Raw genomic sequence first — 15407 nt, 5'->3', positions numbered from 1 at the left:
CAGAAAGGCCTCGAACTTTGGCAGTTTGTCTGTGGCTTATGACAGTAGTATTTGTACTGTGTTCAGCTTTTAAATTCTTAAACAAGCTCTTTGCCTTCCCCTGAATTAACCCTAGACAGGTTGACACCCAAGTGGGTGTTGATTCTCTGGCCACCCATATGGAACGTTTCCTGTTTTCCTGGTCTTTTGCTGATTCTTATTGGTTCCATAGGGCTTCCCATATTGCTCAGTAAAGAATCTGCCTGCAATGCAGGAGACCTGGGTTTGATTCCTGAGTTGGGAAGATCCCTTGGAGAAAGGAATGGCTACCCATTCCAGTATTCTTTCCTGGAGAATTCCATGGACAGAAGAGGAGTCTGGTGGGTTACAGTCCATGGGGTCGCAAACAGATGCAGCTGAGTGGCTAACACTTTCACTTACTTTCACATCAAATCTCTGATTGGTGACATGGGTCTTAACATCCATGGGTGCAGACTTTTCACATGTTAGAGTGTTTAAGATGCTGAGCTCATTTGCAAAGGCAGTGTCCATTGTTTTTCACCTTTTACAATTATTTGCTATCTCTTCATCTGCTTCAGGAGGGGATTCGATTCCTCTTCTTCCTAATTTTAGGACACTTTTACTGTTTTTGCAGTTATCAAATATGATGGTGTTAATAATGATTTCCCAGGTGACCCTACTGGTAAAGAGTCTACTTGCCAATGCAGGAGATGCAAGAGATGTGAGTTCGACCCCTGGGTCAGGAAGATTCCCTGGAGGAGGAAATGGCAACCCACTTCAGTATTCCTCCCTGGAAAAATCCTATAGACAGAGAAGGCTGATGGGCTACAGTCCATGGGGTTGCATAGAGTTGGACATGACTGAGCTACTGAGCGCATGCATGTGCACGTGCACACGCGCACACACACCCACCCACCCCATCTCAAAATCAATCACAGATACAGCCACTTCCCCAGAATAAAAAACAAGATGGCAGAAACTGAAATGATTCTACATGATGCTGATACCATCTATTTTGGGTCAGCAGAGTTGTGGTAGCTTTGCTATGGAGCCTCACTTTCATTCTATCTATGAATATTTGGAAAATTGAAAGTTGCACATCACTAAGCACTTTTTTTTGTCCTGTTCTCCTTCTATACAGTCATTGCTCTTCAGCTTTTATGACTTGGAGATTTTGGTTACACTTCTCTAGATTCTTCAGCAGTCCTGGAAACACAGTAAGTAATTTGTGTATTTAATACGAAAAATGCATTGTGGTAATCCATGTTTCCCAAATGTTGTTGCCCAGCAGTGGAATATAGACTTAGCCCTCTGTATTTCATCTTCCCTGCTGACATGTTCTTGGCTCCTTTTTCTTCCTGAATGTCACCAATCAGGGTACAGGTCTAGTAATAATTTTACCAACAACAGTAATCATTTATTTGCTTAATACTTACTATGTACCAGATATAGTACTGAGTACTTTATATAAATATTATCTCATTTAATCCCACAGCAACTGTCTGAGCTGTTATCTCTAGTTACAGACAAGGAAACTGGAGCCTAGTGGGGTGAAGGGACCAGGGCCACAGGAGTAGCTGAGTAGATAGTTCAGTGGCAGGGCTAGAAACTGATCTCTGAGATCCAGGGTTGCTTTCTCTCATATTGCTTTATTTTATTACAAAAGACTTCTCCTGTGCTGTTTAATTTACCTCCTCCTTCTAGTCTCACTTGAATTTTGTTTCCTTTCCTCTCCTCCCTCCTATTTTTAGGAGTTATTTACATTTTTGATATAGAACATAAATTCCTTTGGGGAAAGTGTACAGAAATAACTTCAGCTCTGCTCAGATTTCCTATAAAGGGGGACCTGCTCTTGGCGAGAGCTAACTATAAGAAGAATACTAGTAACACCTTAGTTTGTATTGTGCTTTAGAGTCTTATAAAGCATTTTTAGACATTTTCTTGGTTAATCCTCAAAGCAAACTTAAATATGTGTCTTTAGATTAAAAGCTGCCAAAGGTAGTTTGCTAAGGCTTCTGCAAAGTTAGTTGATGAGACGGTTTTGGGCCTCAGCGATTTTAATGCTGAAATAAATGATGTGATCAAATGTTCTGATTTCACGCCAGTTGGGAGCAGATGTCTATCATTGTAGCACAGCATTTTCCTAAAGGGTCTTACAGTTTTGGACTTTTTTGGTCAAAATTGAGAAATTGGAATTTTAGTTTTGCATTTTGAGTCATAGACTGTTTTAAGTCCTCAGTTCTTACAGGTCAGGTGAGTGATAGTTAAGTTTCTATCTGCCTCATCCTGCACACAGCTATTGGATTTAACTAGATTAATTATGATGAAGGAATGGGTGGAGGGAGGATAGATATTGTTTCAAAAGTGAAATTAAAGAAGGAGGGCTTGGTGAGGAGTCTTCCAGTAGGTTTGTTTCAGGAAACCGATTATAAGCTTAAAGGATGGACAAGCTGCAAGTATTCACCTATGGAATTTGAGTGATCAGAGAGTTTATTGAATGATCCATTTTTGAAATACTGTCTTGTACCTGTATCTTGCTTTATTAAATTTAGTGTTTGCCCAGCTGTGGACATTTTTACTTAGCTGAGCACTTATCCATTGACTTGCCCCCATTATGGAAATGCCATTAACATGTTTGCCCTTCATGATGAGTCTGTATGTGTAAGCAGGGGCTGACTTTAGAGACTGGGGAGTTGCCTTTTGTTGTGTTTTTACAGTAGTGATCCATTGCATTTGGACACATCTTTCAAATCTGGTTGAGGATGTTCTCCTTATGTCCACTATTACTTTGCCAAACAGAATAGACTTTCTATTTTGGTGGCGAGAGTGGAAAAAATTCAGTCTTGAATTGTGTGTATTATTTGACCCACTGATATTCTTAATATTGGCAAATCCTCAAGGAATCACAGACTCATAATATTTTCATGAGCTTAATCATCACAGGTCAACATTTATCAACTATATTCTGGACACTTTTATTAGGTACCATGGCAAAATAGAGACAAGTGAAAGGGATTGCCCTTCTATTTAGGAAGGTTCAATCCAGTAAGAGACCTAATGTATGAGTACAAATAAGTGTAAATCAAGCAGAAAGTGATAAGCAAGTAACAGGGTACTGGGAAACAGAAGGAGAAAAGAATGCGTCTGGCTGGAGAGATTAGGATGGCTTCCTGTATAAAGTGAAATAGAAATTGTCCATTTATGAGTGAGAGACATGCCAGGGGAGGGATTAGCATGAGTTTGAAATATCTCTATAACACCTGATGAGTTTTGTGTTAATTATTTACTTCTTTCTCTGCCCTTTTGGATTTTAGCCCATTCAGCTTAGAGAACAGGTGTTTTTCAGCTTTTCATTCTCTGCATCATCAACTGTTCAACCTGGTACATTTAATTAAAGTTCTACTTTAGTAAGATTACAGACGCAGTAGTGTATATGGGACGGATTCAAGGGAAGACGGACTGGAAATGGAAAGACTGAGGAAGAGGCTGGTTTAAATAATCTAAGAGATTGCACTCATGCTCAGTTGTGTCTGACTCGTTCATGACCCCACAGATTGTAGCCCACCCACTGGGCTCCTCTGTCCATGGCATTTTCCAGGCAAGAATACTGGAGTGAGTTGCCGTTTCCTTCTCCAAAAGGATTGATAGTGAAATTCTAAACCTGGTGGGAATAAATAAATTTATATTAAAAAAAAATAAAGAAAGAAACCTGGTGGGATTGGAAAGGAGAGACTTGGATGGGTGAGTGTTGGCCCTTCATGTTGAGACATAGGGAGTTCTTTGCCTCTGTGATTACATGTGAGATCTGTGTCCTGTTCCAGGAGATGCAGTGATGGAAAGACGAGTTGTGCCCTCAGAAAGCAGGCAGGCAACTGCTGAGCTACCTCAGGGTTTAGAGATAATTGCAATAGCATATAGCTGCTGTAATGAAGGAGCACCCAGGAAGAAAGGAAAAGGAGCACCTGTTTGGGAGAATCAAAGGTTTCCAGAGAGGTGGTGGTGTTGGAGCTTAGACCTGAAGGGTGAGTAGGAGTTTTTCTGGCCAGCAGGCAGGAGGAAGATGTAATAGTATAGAATGTGAGAGACTGTTCGGGGATTACTTTGCGTTGGGACAAGAGGCTAGGTAAGATAAATGAACTTGTCCTGGTAAAATAACTTTTTATTTGCTATGTTTTTCCATATTTAGTTTCTTTAGCTTCAGCACTCTGAACTTTTGTAAGGAAATGTTCCTGTTGCCTCTTATAGCCTCATGGAAGCACCTCTGCTGTGTTTCCCAAATCGTCTGCCAGGGATACATTGTCTCTTGCTTTCATTTTGTGAAATTAAACAGAAAAGGTAATGATACCATTAGCCAGAGAGGAGAAAAATCCTAAAACCCTTTCCTTTGATGAATGCCTGGAGCAAGTAAGCTTGTTGTATGAGAGTGCAGCATCAGAACACAGCTTCAAGAGCACCTGACTTGAGAGGAACATAATTATTTACCTTTCCCATAAAGTTTTATGGTGCCCCTAGAACTTTCCCAGAATTGTAATATCTAGTGCTGAAGTCCTTTTATTCTGGATCTAGCCTTGATTTTTTTTTTTCCCCATCTTCTCTACTCTAATGCTTATTGTGTAGTAATTACTTAGTAGGATTCTAAACTTCAAATGGTGTCAACCATTACCTCTAGTTTGTCCTGTTTCTCTCTGTTTTGCTCATTTAGAAACCTGCATCTGCAAGTTATGGTTCTGAGCCTCCCCATTAAACTGCTAGAGCTAAAAAGCACTTGTGGTTTCTTTCCACAAAAGTTTATTTGCTGGAGCCATTTGTTTTCCTGTCCTGTGGATTGGGTCACTGACACAGAATATAGTTAAATTCTTTTCTGAGGACAACCAAAAAGTTCATTGTAGGCTCCAGTTAGATTTATACCCATTGTATTTCTAGGTGGGGGGTTGAGGGGGTGGCAGCTGTGTTAGCTTTACTGCCATTAGTGGTAATAAAAGTTTATGGGTACTGCCAGGAAGAAAGCGAAAGACAAGGGCACGAGAAGAAAGAGAAGGCTTGCAGGGGGGCAGGACAGGTGTTGACTGGGGGAAGGAGAAAGGTGCATATGGTTGAAAGAGGTCAAATATCTCTGACACCTGTTCCAAGTGTCTCTGGGTAGAACCAGTGTTATTTTTTAAGGTGAAATTTTAGTCCTCTCTAAAAATACCCTGGGTATATTGTTGTGCCCAAAATGACAGTTTGTTTTAATCAAACATTTCTGGATTTAATTTTTTTAAATGTGTTTTTATACCTGTGTCTCTGTGTTTTTAGAATTGAGCGGAAAGGGAAACAAAAGCCAATACACTTTAAATATTAGTGGAAATTATAGCTACGTTTCGGAAAACCTTTAAGACTTAAAACCATAGGTTAAGTCTAGCCCCAGTCAGGCACAGGGTGACAGAAAGGGAAAGGAAGAATAAGTAGGCACATGTGTTTGGGTAAAACTGCATCCTGATACCAACCATATGACAGGACCCGTAGAGGGGAACGTAGAACAGGAAATCAGGTAAGAGCCTGTGCTCGCCTGTCTTGGTCAGTCAGGGACTCCTTCCCTTTGCGGAGACGTTATCAAACGAGAAACTTTAGTTCCTCAAAGTGTTTTTTCATCCTGGACAAACGTGGCCAAAGAATTAAAATAAGTATGGGAAAAAAAAGTATGATTTTAGTTTTTCTGTAGTGGTAATTAAAAGTTTCCTCAGATTGTAAGACATACTAGATTGAATTAAAGTATTTGACTCATTTTCAGAGTTGAAAGATCCTATAGAGGTCAGATAGTCCATTTCTGTGCTGTGAATTCCCCCTAATCCTTGGTAAGTGGGTGTTTAATCTTTGCCTAACTATTTCAGTTCCTTGCAAAGAAAAGAAACTTAACAGATCATGAAATCACTGACTTTCATTGTCTTGAGTGGTTGGTGTTTTCCAGCCTTCTGTCCCCAACCCTCTGCTTACTTCTCACACTCTGGGGACTGGATGATCTCATAGGCTCTGAAGCTTCCTTCAGTGACTACTCTGTGATGATGACTTTCAAACCAGACCCCTTTTCTGAGCTTGAGACTCCATGGTTTATCTCTTTCGTAGACATCACCACCTGGGTGTTTTTCCACAAGACTCAGTGTTATCTTCTCCTTTCCCGGAATCTGTCTCAGGCTTCTTACCTCCTCCAGTGCACGGTATTATTCTCTTTGGTTGTCCCAGCCGTAAAGCTGGAAATCATCCTTGACTCTCCTCTTGTTTATCACTCACATAAACTCTTAGTTGCAGCATGTGGAATCTAGTTCCCTTTCAGGGATTGAACTTGGGCCCCTGGAACTGGAAGCATGGAGTCTGAGCCCATAGACCACCAGAGAAGTCCCCATCTTGGCTCTTTCTACAATGTCAGTATCTTCATATGGACTCCAAATTATTGAAATAACCGTCTTTTTCTGCTACCAGCCTTGTGCTCTTTCAATCCATTTTATGTGTAGTTGCCAAAAGGGTTCTCCTCAAACATAAATCTGATTATGTAACTCCCATCAGTTACAGTTTCCAACGATTCTCCATCATCTCCACCAGATTCCTTCCCATGGCCTGTGACCTGAGTCCCTTCAAGAAGTGGTGCCCTTTTGCTTTTCTAGCCTTCTCTTTCATTACACCCTCTACTCACCTCTGCAGCTTTCTCTGACCTTGAATCTTACATGCTTCTTTCTGGAATTCCTTCTCCCACACTCTTCTGGGTAACTCCTGTGCTTTCCTTCATACCCTGCTTAGGTATCTCTGCTTTTGAGGATGCCTTCCTTGATCTCTCATCTCTTGTTCAGAGTTAGGTACCCCTCCTTTGCATTCCCACAATATCTTGTAATACAACACAATCATAGCTAACATTGTGAACATTTCCCATGTGTCCAGACATGGGACAGTATAAATTGAAAAACTCTTCATTACTCAGATTTCAGCTGTTTCTCATCACAGAGTTAGAGATAATTTTATATCACTGAAAGAATGAAATGGCAACCCACTCCAGTATGCTTTCCTGGGAAATCCCGTGGACAGGAGCCTGGCAGGCTACAGTCCATGGGATCGCAAAGAGTCAGACACGACTTAACCACTAAACAACAGCAAGAGTGACGACTGAGGACAGCTGTCTCAATCATCTCTGTCTCAAGATAAGCATGTTTGTTTAATTTGTTCAAATATCAGGGATTTCAGACTTTTTACTTTCCTGACTACTCTCTTCCACATGTGTTATATTTTGTTAGTTTCCTCTCTTAAATAAAGATAAAATACAGTTTTCATACAGAGAAACAGGACTTCACAGGTTTGTGGTATCTGGATATAGAATGACACAACTTAATGTATAGACTTTGCTTTTCCAGTTCCATAAATGTGAATTTGTGTGTATGTGTGTGTCTAGAAATATTTGGGATTATGGAATCTACTTATATTTAGCAAGTGACCAGGAGACTGACAGAGAAACAAGACGTCAACTAATGAATTTATTAATATCACTGTGAGTAGAATGGAAACTTCATAATTTGGTCAGCGCACTGTCACTCCAGTAGGACAGTCTACATGGGAAGTGGTTAATTCTAATCAAGATAGGTCATCTTAATGAGGAGTGTCACTGAGCCAGGAGAGTTGATGGAGCCTCTTTTTAATAAGGATACACCTACCAGCAGTGCTCTGGACATAGTTAGCCATCTCTGTCTCAGACAGTGTTGGGGAATACAGGCAAAATCTTGCTTGTTAAGCTCCTGTCCCCACCCCCAACAGATTAATGTAACATTCTTCTCTTAACAGGCTCACCAGGTGGTGCTAGTGGTAAGGAATCCACCCATCAGTACCGGAGACACAAGACATGCAGGTTTGAGCCCTGGGTCAGGAAGATCCCCTGAAGTAGGAAATTGCTCCCTACTCCAGAATTCTTGCCTGGAAAATTGCATGGGCAGAGGAGCCTGATGGGCTACAGTCCATGGGGCCACAAAGAGTTGGACATGACTGAGTGACTGAGCGCCTTCTGTTAATCTGGTCTTTCCTTTAGCCAGACAGAAACACAATTGACAATGTTTCAGCTTTCTTAATTCACATTCTGTTATAATCCAGCCTCCCAGAAAGTACACCCTGCTCACTTTTGATTGGGTTTGAGTGTTCTCAAATATTTTCAATCATACCTTTTCTTGGAATTACTTATGTTGATAATCATTTCTAATTCTTTTGGTTCATGCTGTTATTACTCCCAGCTGGTGACTTAATTTTCAAATTGTGAGGACATTTTACTTTGTCCTTTTGTACTTACTATAGCACATTGCCAACTATTGAAAACTTCTCCAGGTCAGAACCCAATGATACAGCCTGCTGCTGCTGCTGCTGCTGCTAAGTCGCATCAGTTGTGTCCGACTCCGTGCGACCCCACAGACGGCAGCCCACCAGGCTCCCCAGTCCCTGGGACTCTCCAGGCAAGAACGCTGGAGTGGGTTGCCATTTCCTTCTCCAATGCATGAAAGTGAAAAGTGAAAGGGAAGTCACTCAGTTGTGTCCGACCCTCAGCAACCCCATGGACTGCAGCCTACCAGACTCCTCCGTCCATGGGATTGTCCAGGCAAGAGTACTGGAGTGGGGTGCCATTGCCTTCTCCGATGATACAGCCTAGTGTATGGCATTCATCTTGCTTGTTTCTAATCTATGTCTATTAACTCAGCCTAAGATTGAGATCATGTAAATTTTGAGGACAGCTTTTCCATACTTTTAATTTGTGTCAAGCTTTATTCAGCAAAATCTTTAGTTGTTCCTTACGTATATAATAGTTTATCACAATTTATACTTAGCATTTGTTTTTGAATCAAAATATAATTTTTACCTTTTTTCTATTAAATTTCATTTGTTAAAGTTCAGTTCAGTCGCTCAGTCATGTCTGACTCTTTGCGACCCCATGAATCGCAGCATACCAGGCCTCCCTGTCCATCACCAACTCCTGGAGTTCACTCAGACTCACGTCCATCAAGTCCGTGATGCTGTTCAGCCATCTCATCCTCTGTCGTCCCCTTCTCCTCCTGCCCCCAATCCCTCCCAGCATCAGAGTCTTTTCCAATGAGTCAACTCTTCGCATGAGGTGGCCAAAGTACTGGAGCTTCAGCTTGAGCATCATTCCTTCCAAAGAAATCCCAGGGCTGATCTCCTTCAGAATGGACTGGTTGGATCTCCTTGCAGTCCAAGGGACTCTCAAGAGTCTTCTCCAGCACTACAGTTCAAACGCATAAATTCTTTGGCCCTCAGCCTTCTTCACAGTCCAACTCTCACATCCATACATGACTACTGGAAAAACCATAGCCTTGTCTAGACGGACCTTAGTTGGCAAAGTAACGTCTTTGCTTTTGAATATGCTCTCTAGGTTGATCATAACTTTCCTTCCAAGGAGTAAGCATCTTTTAATTTCATGGCTGCAGTCACCATCTGCAGTGATTTTGGAGCCCAAGAAAATAAAGTCTAACACTGTTTCTACTGTTTCCCCATCTATTTCCCATGAAGTGATGGGACCAGATGCCATGATCTTCATTTTCTGCATGTTGATCTTTAAGCCAACTTTTTCACTCTCCTCTTTCACTTTCAAGAGGCTTTTTAGTCCGTCTTCACTTTACCTTCTGTAAAAATTAATTTGGATTTTGACTCTGCTATCCTGCTCTTGGTTATTCATCCTCACGTTTTGGTAAGAGTGTCATTAAAAGCTTTATCTGGTTCATCGTTAGTATAACTGTTGAAGCCCCGTAAGTCTTGTATAGAACTTGCTTATGAGCATTCTGGGTTTTGTTGCTTTATAAACACATCTCAGCCCATGTTTCATCATCTTTCTCCCTTACCCCTCTAGAAAGACTTGGAGAGTGAAGCTTGTTAAATACCTTTCAAAGAGTCACATAGATTGTTTGCCAAGAAAAGAAGTAGAGTTACTGGGCAAGACTTGTTCCTCCTGAATCCATGTGGATTTTTAGTGACCACCCATCTTTGTTCAGAAACCATCTGCTTTATGATGTTTTTTTGAATATTCTTCAAGCTGGGTGATAAGCATAACGTTATTATTGATATTAGTGTTTCGTCATATCCATGCTCTTTTGTAATGTTCATGTTAGTATTTTGTAATGTTCATGCTCTTTCCTCATTTTGGAGGATTGGGAGGCCTGTATTCTGTCTTTCAGCAGAGCTCTCAGGTCTCCATAATCCATCAAAGAGTACTTGTCCTCAGCAGTTCAGAGGCAAATTCCTGGTGTGTGACCTTATCAGCTGGCTGAGTCAGAAGACCTGCAAGGCACTGGGGGCAGCTCTTTTGTGGCCCCTGCCGTCTTGGGCTTTGGTTCCCTCACCCCACGGACTCCACTTCCGGCCCTCATCCTGAGGAGGAGACCAAGGAAGGAGGCCGAGTTCAAGTGGGGGATGCATACTGGACAGAGAGTTTTTAAAGTAGGGGCTGGCCCTGCTTCTCAAGGACGTTGTAAAATAGAAACATGTAAACTGTAAGGTGGTATTCAAGTGTAAAAATTTCAAAAAACAACATAAAAGTAGAGGTCATTCTCTTTTCCCTGTCATGTGTTAACTACACCATTCACTTTAACCAGTGTACCCAGGCCTTTTGCACATTTTCTCTCCTGGACATAAATTCAGAAGCCCGTTTGGTAGCCCTTGATGGTTTTCTTAAGCTCAGCTCAATGTGAGCTTTTTGCTTCCTGATGTCACCCTGAGCTGCTTTTCCAGGCGTCCATGTTATGTGTTGTCTTTTATCTGTGTCTTTTAAAACCTCAGCTCGTTGGAGAGCTCTGTGTGCAGCTAGTCCTTTCAGACTCTTCTCCTCTTCTGTGTTGCACATTATAACCAGAATTCCATTTTTTTTTTCATACCAAATCATTTAAGTTGTACTTTTTTCTATGTGACTAGAATGAACTGGGGCATGCTGTTTGATTCTGTCTCTTTCCACATGTCTTTCTCACTTTTCTTCTTTTTTTAGTTCTCTCACTTTGTCTCAGCCTTCTTTCCTAGATTATTCTAGTGATGTAGCTTTAAGAATTATTTACTCTAAAACCCAGAAGTTTAAACCTGTTATTTTATCAAGTCCTGTGTGGATATGAAACATCTTCCTAGTTATTCTTTTAAATTCGTTTCCAGTTTATAATTTACTTTCAATCATGTCTGACTGTTTGCAACCCCCTGGACCATACCCTGCCACACTCCTCTGTCCGCAGGAATTCTCCAGGCAAGAATACTGAAGTAGGTTGCCATGCCCTCCTCCAGAGGATGTTCCCAACCCAGATACTGAACCCAGGTCTCCCGCGTTGCAGGCAGGTTCTTTACTGTCTGAGCCACTGCTGCTGCTGCTAAGTCGCTTCAGTCGTGTCCGACTCTGTGCGACCCCATAGAGGGCAGCCCACCAGGCTCCCCCGTCCCTGGGATTCTCCAGGCAAGAGTACTGGAGTGGGTTGCCGTGGCCTTCTCTGTCTGAGCCACTAGGGAAGCCGAAATTTTCTTTCAGCCAAGTTTGAAATGTTCACTATCTCCAGGGCAGTAATCATGTTTTCTACTTCCTTTGTATTTTCCTTGTGCCTACATGCTTGGTTGTGTCTGACTCTGCGACCCTATAAACTAGCCCACGAGGCTCCTCTGTCCATGGGATTCTCCAGACAGGAAAACTGGAGTGGGTTGCCATGCTCCCCTCCAGGCGATCTTCCTGACCCAGGGATTGAACTCTCATCTCCTGCAGCTTCTGCACTGCAGGCAGATTCTTTATCACTTTGCTACTGGGGAAGTCCCATTACCTGGCCCATAGTAGATGCTCAGTAAATACTTGTGGGATTAATTAATCAAGTATTGTTTAGCTAGAATTCTGTTCTTGAGAACTTCCTAAAAACATATGATGCATCTTCCCTTTTAGAGTCTCAACAGGGTTTACTTTTCTTTCCTCTGAAGTTTTTGTAATTTCTGTTCCCTAAGCACGTCCCACATTCCTGTCCCCAGCAATTGTAGCCAACTTGAGAGTCTCTCTCAGGTTTTCCAGTTAACCGTTGCTCTTCAGTCAGCTGATTTCTTCCCAGTAGTTGTATTTTATCCAGAATGTTTCTTTCCCTATGTGAGAGATGGAGATTAAGCAAGGCATTATCAGGTTCCTTGAGTTTTAGCTGTAGGAGAGCTCTAGCAAATATCCCAAATGTTGAAGTCCCCATTACAGCTTGGTTTCTTTCTGTGTCAGCTTCAACCTCTCACATAATCCAGACCAGCAGTTCTTTATGTTTCTAAGTCCCATCCCGTCAAATCTCACTGATGCTTAGTGGTATTATAACTTATTTTTAGCTTATTTTTATAATGCCAATTTTCTTTATTTAATCCCATATTCTGGACATAAGTTTGCAGGGATCTAAGGCTGCATTGTTGCTCACACCTTTCCCATTTCTTCTTCTGCAATAAATAACTTGCTAGACCATTCTCACATTGTCATTTTTTAAGGAGAGCCTGACTGGGTGCTTTCATTGTTGCAGTAATATCTGAACTTTTTCTGTCTCTTTTTCCACTTTAAGCTTAAAGTCCACTTGATCAGTAAGTCAAAATTACATAGTAACTTCTGACAATATGTTCAGAGGAAACGAAAACACTAACCGGGAAAGATATCTGTGCCTCCATGTTCATAGCAGCATTATTTACACTAGCCAAGATACGCAAATGACCTAAGTGTCCATCAGTGAATGAATAGATGAAGAACTTGTGCACACACACATACACACTTGAGACAGGTTCAGAAAAGTGAAACATAAATGAGGTTGGAGAAATCAAGAAAAGCTTTGTAGAAGAGGGGAAATCCATTAGGCTTTCAAAATAAACGTACAGACGAAAGGAAGGGCCTTTTCCATGTTTAGATTTTCCAGAGCTTGGTGGTAAGATTGATTATGGCATGTCTCTTAGTTGATGAGGGGTGAGACCGGCAAATAATGGAAAATAGAGTTAAGTAGTTAGGGTGGAGCCAAATTATGGGGTTTAATAAAAGCCAGGCAAAGAAGTTAAGATTGGAATGGAAAATAGGAGACAGCGTCGAAGTTTTTGAGCCTCCAAATGACATCATCTAAATTCTGTATACAGAGCCGTGATTTAGAGAAGGGTGAGATGGCCTCAGGAAAACCAGCTTGAACGCTGGTACCGTCACGTAGGGCTTCCCAGGTGGCGCTAGTGGCAAAGGACCCACTTGCCAGTGCAGGAGATGTAAGAGACATGGGTTTGATCTCTGGATCAGGAAGATCCCCTGGAAGAGGGCACAGCAACGCACTCTAGTATTCTTGCCTGGAGAATCCCTCGGACAGAGGAGCCTGGTGGGCTATACAGTCTGTGGGGTCGGAGCAACCAGCATGCACACACGCACCGTCTTGTGCGGTCAGGGCCTGGACTACCCAGTGGCAGAAGTATGGGTGAGGAGTAAGATGCGATGGGGAGAGATTTCAGCAGATTTTATTAATGAACCTGAAATGGGAAAGGGAGAGGTGAATGAAGGCTGCTTTCCAAGATTCTGATTGGGAGAAAGGTTGGTGCCATGGCTAGAAATGGGGTTGTTAGCAGACTGGCTGTGGGGGAAGAGTTACACATTTATTTCCAAGGTAATTAAGTGTAACTTTTTTGTAAGATGTTTAAGTTGAAAGGAAGAAGCAAGAAGTAGGAATGAGGAAATAAGGTGTGTTACTCGTCCTTGTGGAGTATGGCTTACAGGCATAAGGAAGGGTGACTTCTCCCTGAAAGTTCAGAGACAGAGCCAAGAACAGGCATTCATGGATGGCTTCTTAAAGATAAATCTGAAGAGATTCTGGTATTTATGTCGATTGAAATTACTTTGAAAGTAATCCCTGCCTTGGTGATAAAAGACATGTAGTGATATTTCAGGAAATTACAAAGTTTGAAAAGGTATCAAGTTTTCAGTTACCTTTGAAAAGATAGCAGAGGAAAAATAGATAATTATTGGTGACTTTCTGGCTTTCTCTTATGCATCTAGAAGGGTAGGAAATGTATACATATATGTAAGTATACATGTGATACACATATGTACGTGTGATCATACACTACATACACTTTTACAGCCTGCTTTTTTCATTTAATGTTGCACCATAATCATTTTTCCATGTCTTGAATTACTGCTTAAAAGTACTATTCTTTAAAAACTATATTTTCCCCATCATTTAGATTTATAATTATTTAATCAACAGCTTTATTGTTGAACATTTAGATTGCTTTGAAATTTTTTACTCCATTAATAATATTATAGTAAACTTTGATGAAATAAATATTCTTCAGCTGTTACTTAAATATGAGCTCTCTGAAAGCAAAGACCTCCGTATCCCTAGGACTTGGAAGAATGCCTAGACATAGAAATTGCTTAATTAAAGAAAAAACAGTTATTGCCAGGATGAAAGAAGACCATTAAATTCTCAATTCCTCTTACTTCCTTAATTCTGATGCTGTGCGTACTTTGGAATCTTCTTACTGTGATTTGGCTCTCAGTAGGAATCTGGTTGTAATGAAATGATGGGCCACGGATGTCCACACGACAGGTGTTCTTCCTTCTGTCACTGTCATATTTGTCAATCTTAATCATTTTTGAGGGGGTACACAGCACAGCATGTGGGATCTTAGTTCCCCGACAGAGATTGTGCCCCCTGCTCTGGATGTGTTTTCTTTTGAAGAGCATTATCACCTTATTTTCCTATGGTAATAAAACCACATTTTGAAGAACTGGCTGACCCAGTTCACAGATTTGTTTTACTTAGGGAAAACTTTAGTAGAAAACCAGAAACTTTCTAATTGTATTAGGGGAAGCCTAGTGTAAAAACCTTTTAACTAAGAGGTATGATTTGAAACATATTTTTCTACTGGAGGCTTCCACTGAACTCTACCTAAACCAAATAAGACCTGCTAAAAGCTGTAGAAATAGATTTATTTTTTATATTCCATCCAGATCTTTTCTGTTGCACCTTATGCTTATGTTGTTTTGCCCCCAAGGGAATCACATAAAGCTGTCACCATGTTCATGTAACACTTGAAATGACTGTTCCCTTAGTTACTAAAGGGTTGTATTTGGTTATGGGTTTTGATCCCAACTGCCCATGGTTTGGGTTGGACAGATCAGCCACTGAAGACTTAGGTATCTGAATACCTTTCACCAGAGTATTGTCTGCTCTCACCTGGCTTGGGGATATGCTCTCTGGAATGACCTCTGTGTCATAAAATGTTTCCCAGTTTGCATTATAGGAAATATGAATCCTAAAAGATCACTATGTAATTCACCAGGTTAAAAGATTCTAGAGTCAAGTTAAGGAAATTCTATTGCTTCCTTAGGAGATTTATCTGTTTAACCCATTAATCCTCAAATTTATTTCACTCCTGGTACCCATTTTCCC

At 41.1% G+C, this 15407-nt stretch overlaps 1 protein-coding gene across 1 annotated transcript in view; it reads left to right on the top strand.

Annotated features, from left to right (window-relative positions):
* STK38L (serine/threonine kinase 38 like) overlaps window positions 1–15407 on the top strand; it is an 81038-nt gene that overhangs the window by 4402 nt on the left and 61229 nt on the right. The window contains exon 2 of the mRNA XM_068970413.1: window positions 1142–1217. The gene's annotated coding sequence lies outside the window, so the exon portion shown is untranslated. The remainder of the gene's footprint in view (window positions 1–1141; window positions 1218–15407) is intronic.

This window comes from Capricornis sumatraensis, chromosome 4 (genome assembly GCF_032405125.1).
Source record: "Capricornis sumatraensis isolate serow.1 chromosome 4, serow.2, whole genome shotgun sequence".
In the NCBI taxonomy this organism is placed as follows: Eukaryota; Metazoa; Chordata; class Mammalia; order Artiodactyla; family Bovidae; genus Capricornis; species Capricornis sumatraensis.
This window is presented reverse-complemented; position numbering and strand designations above follow the sequence as displayed.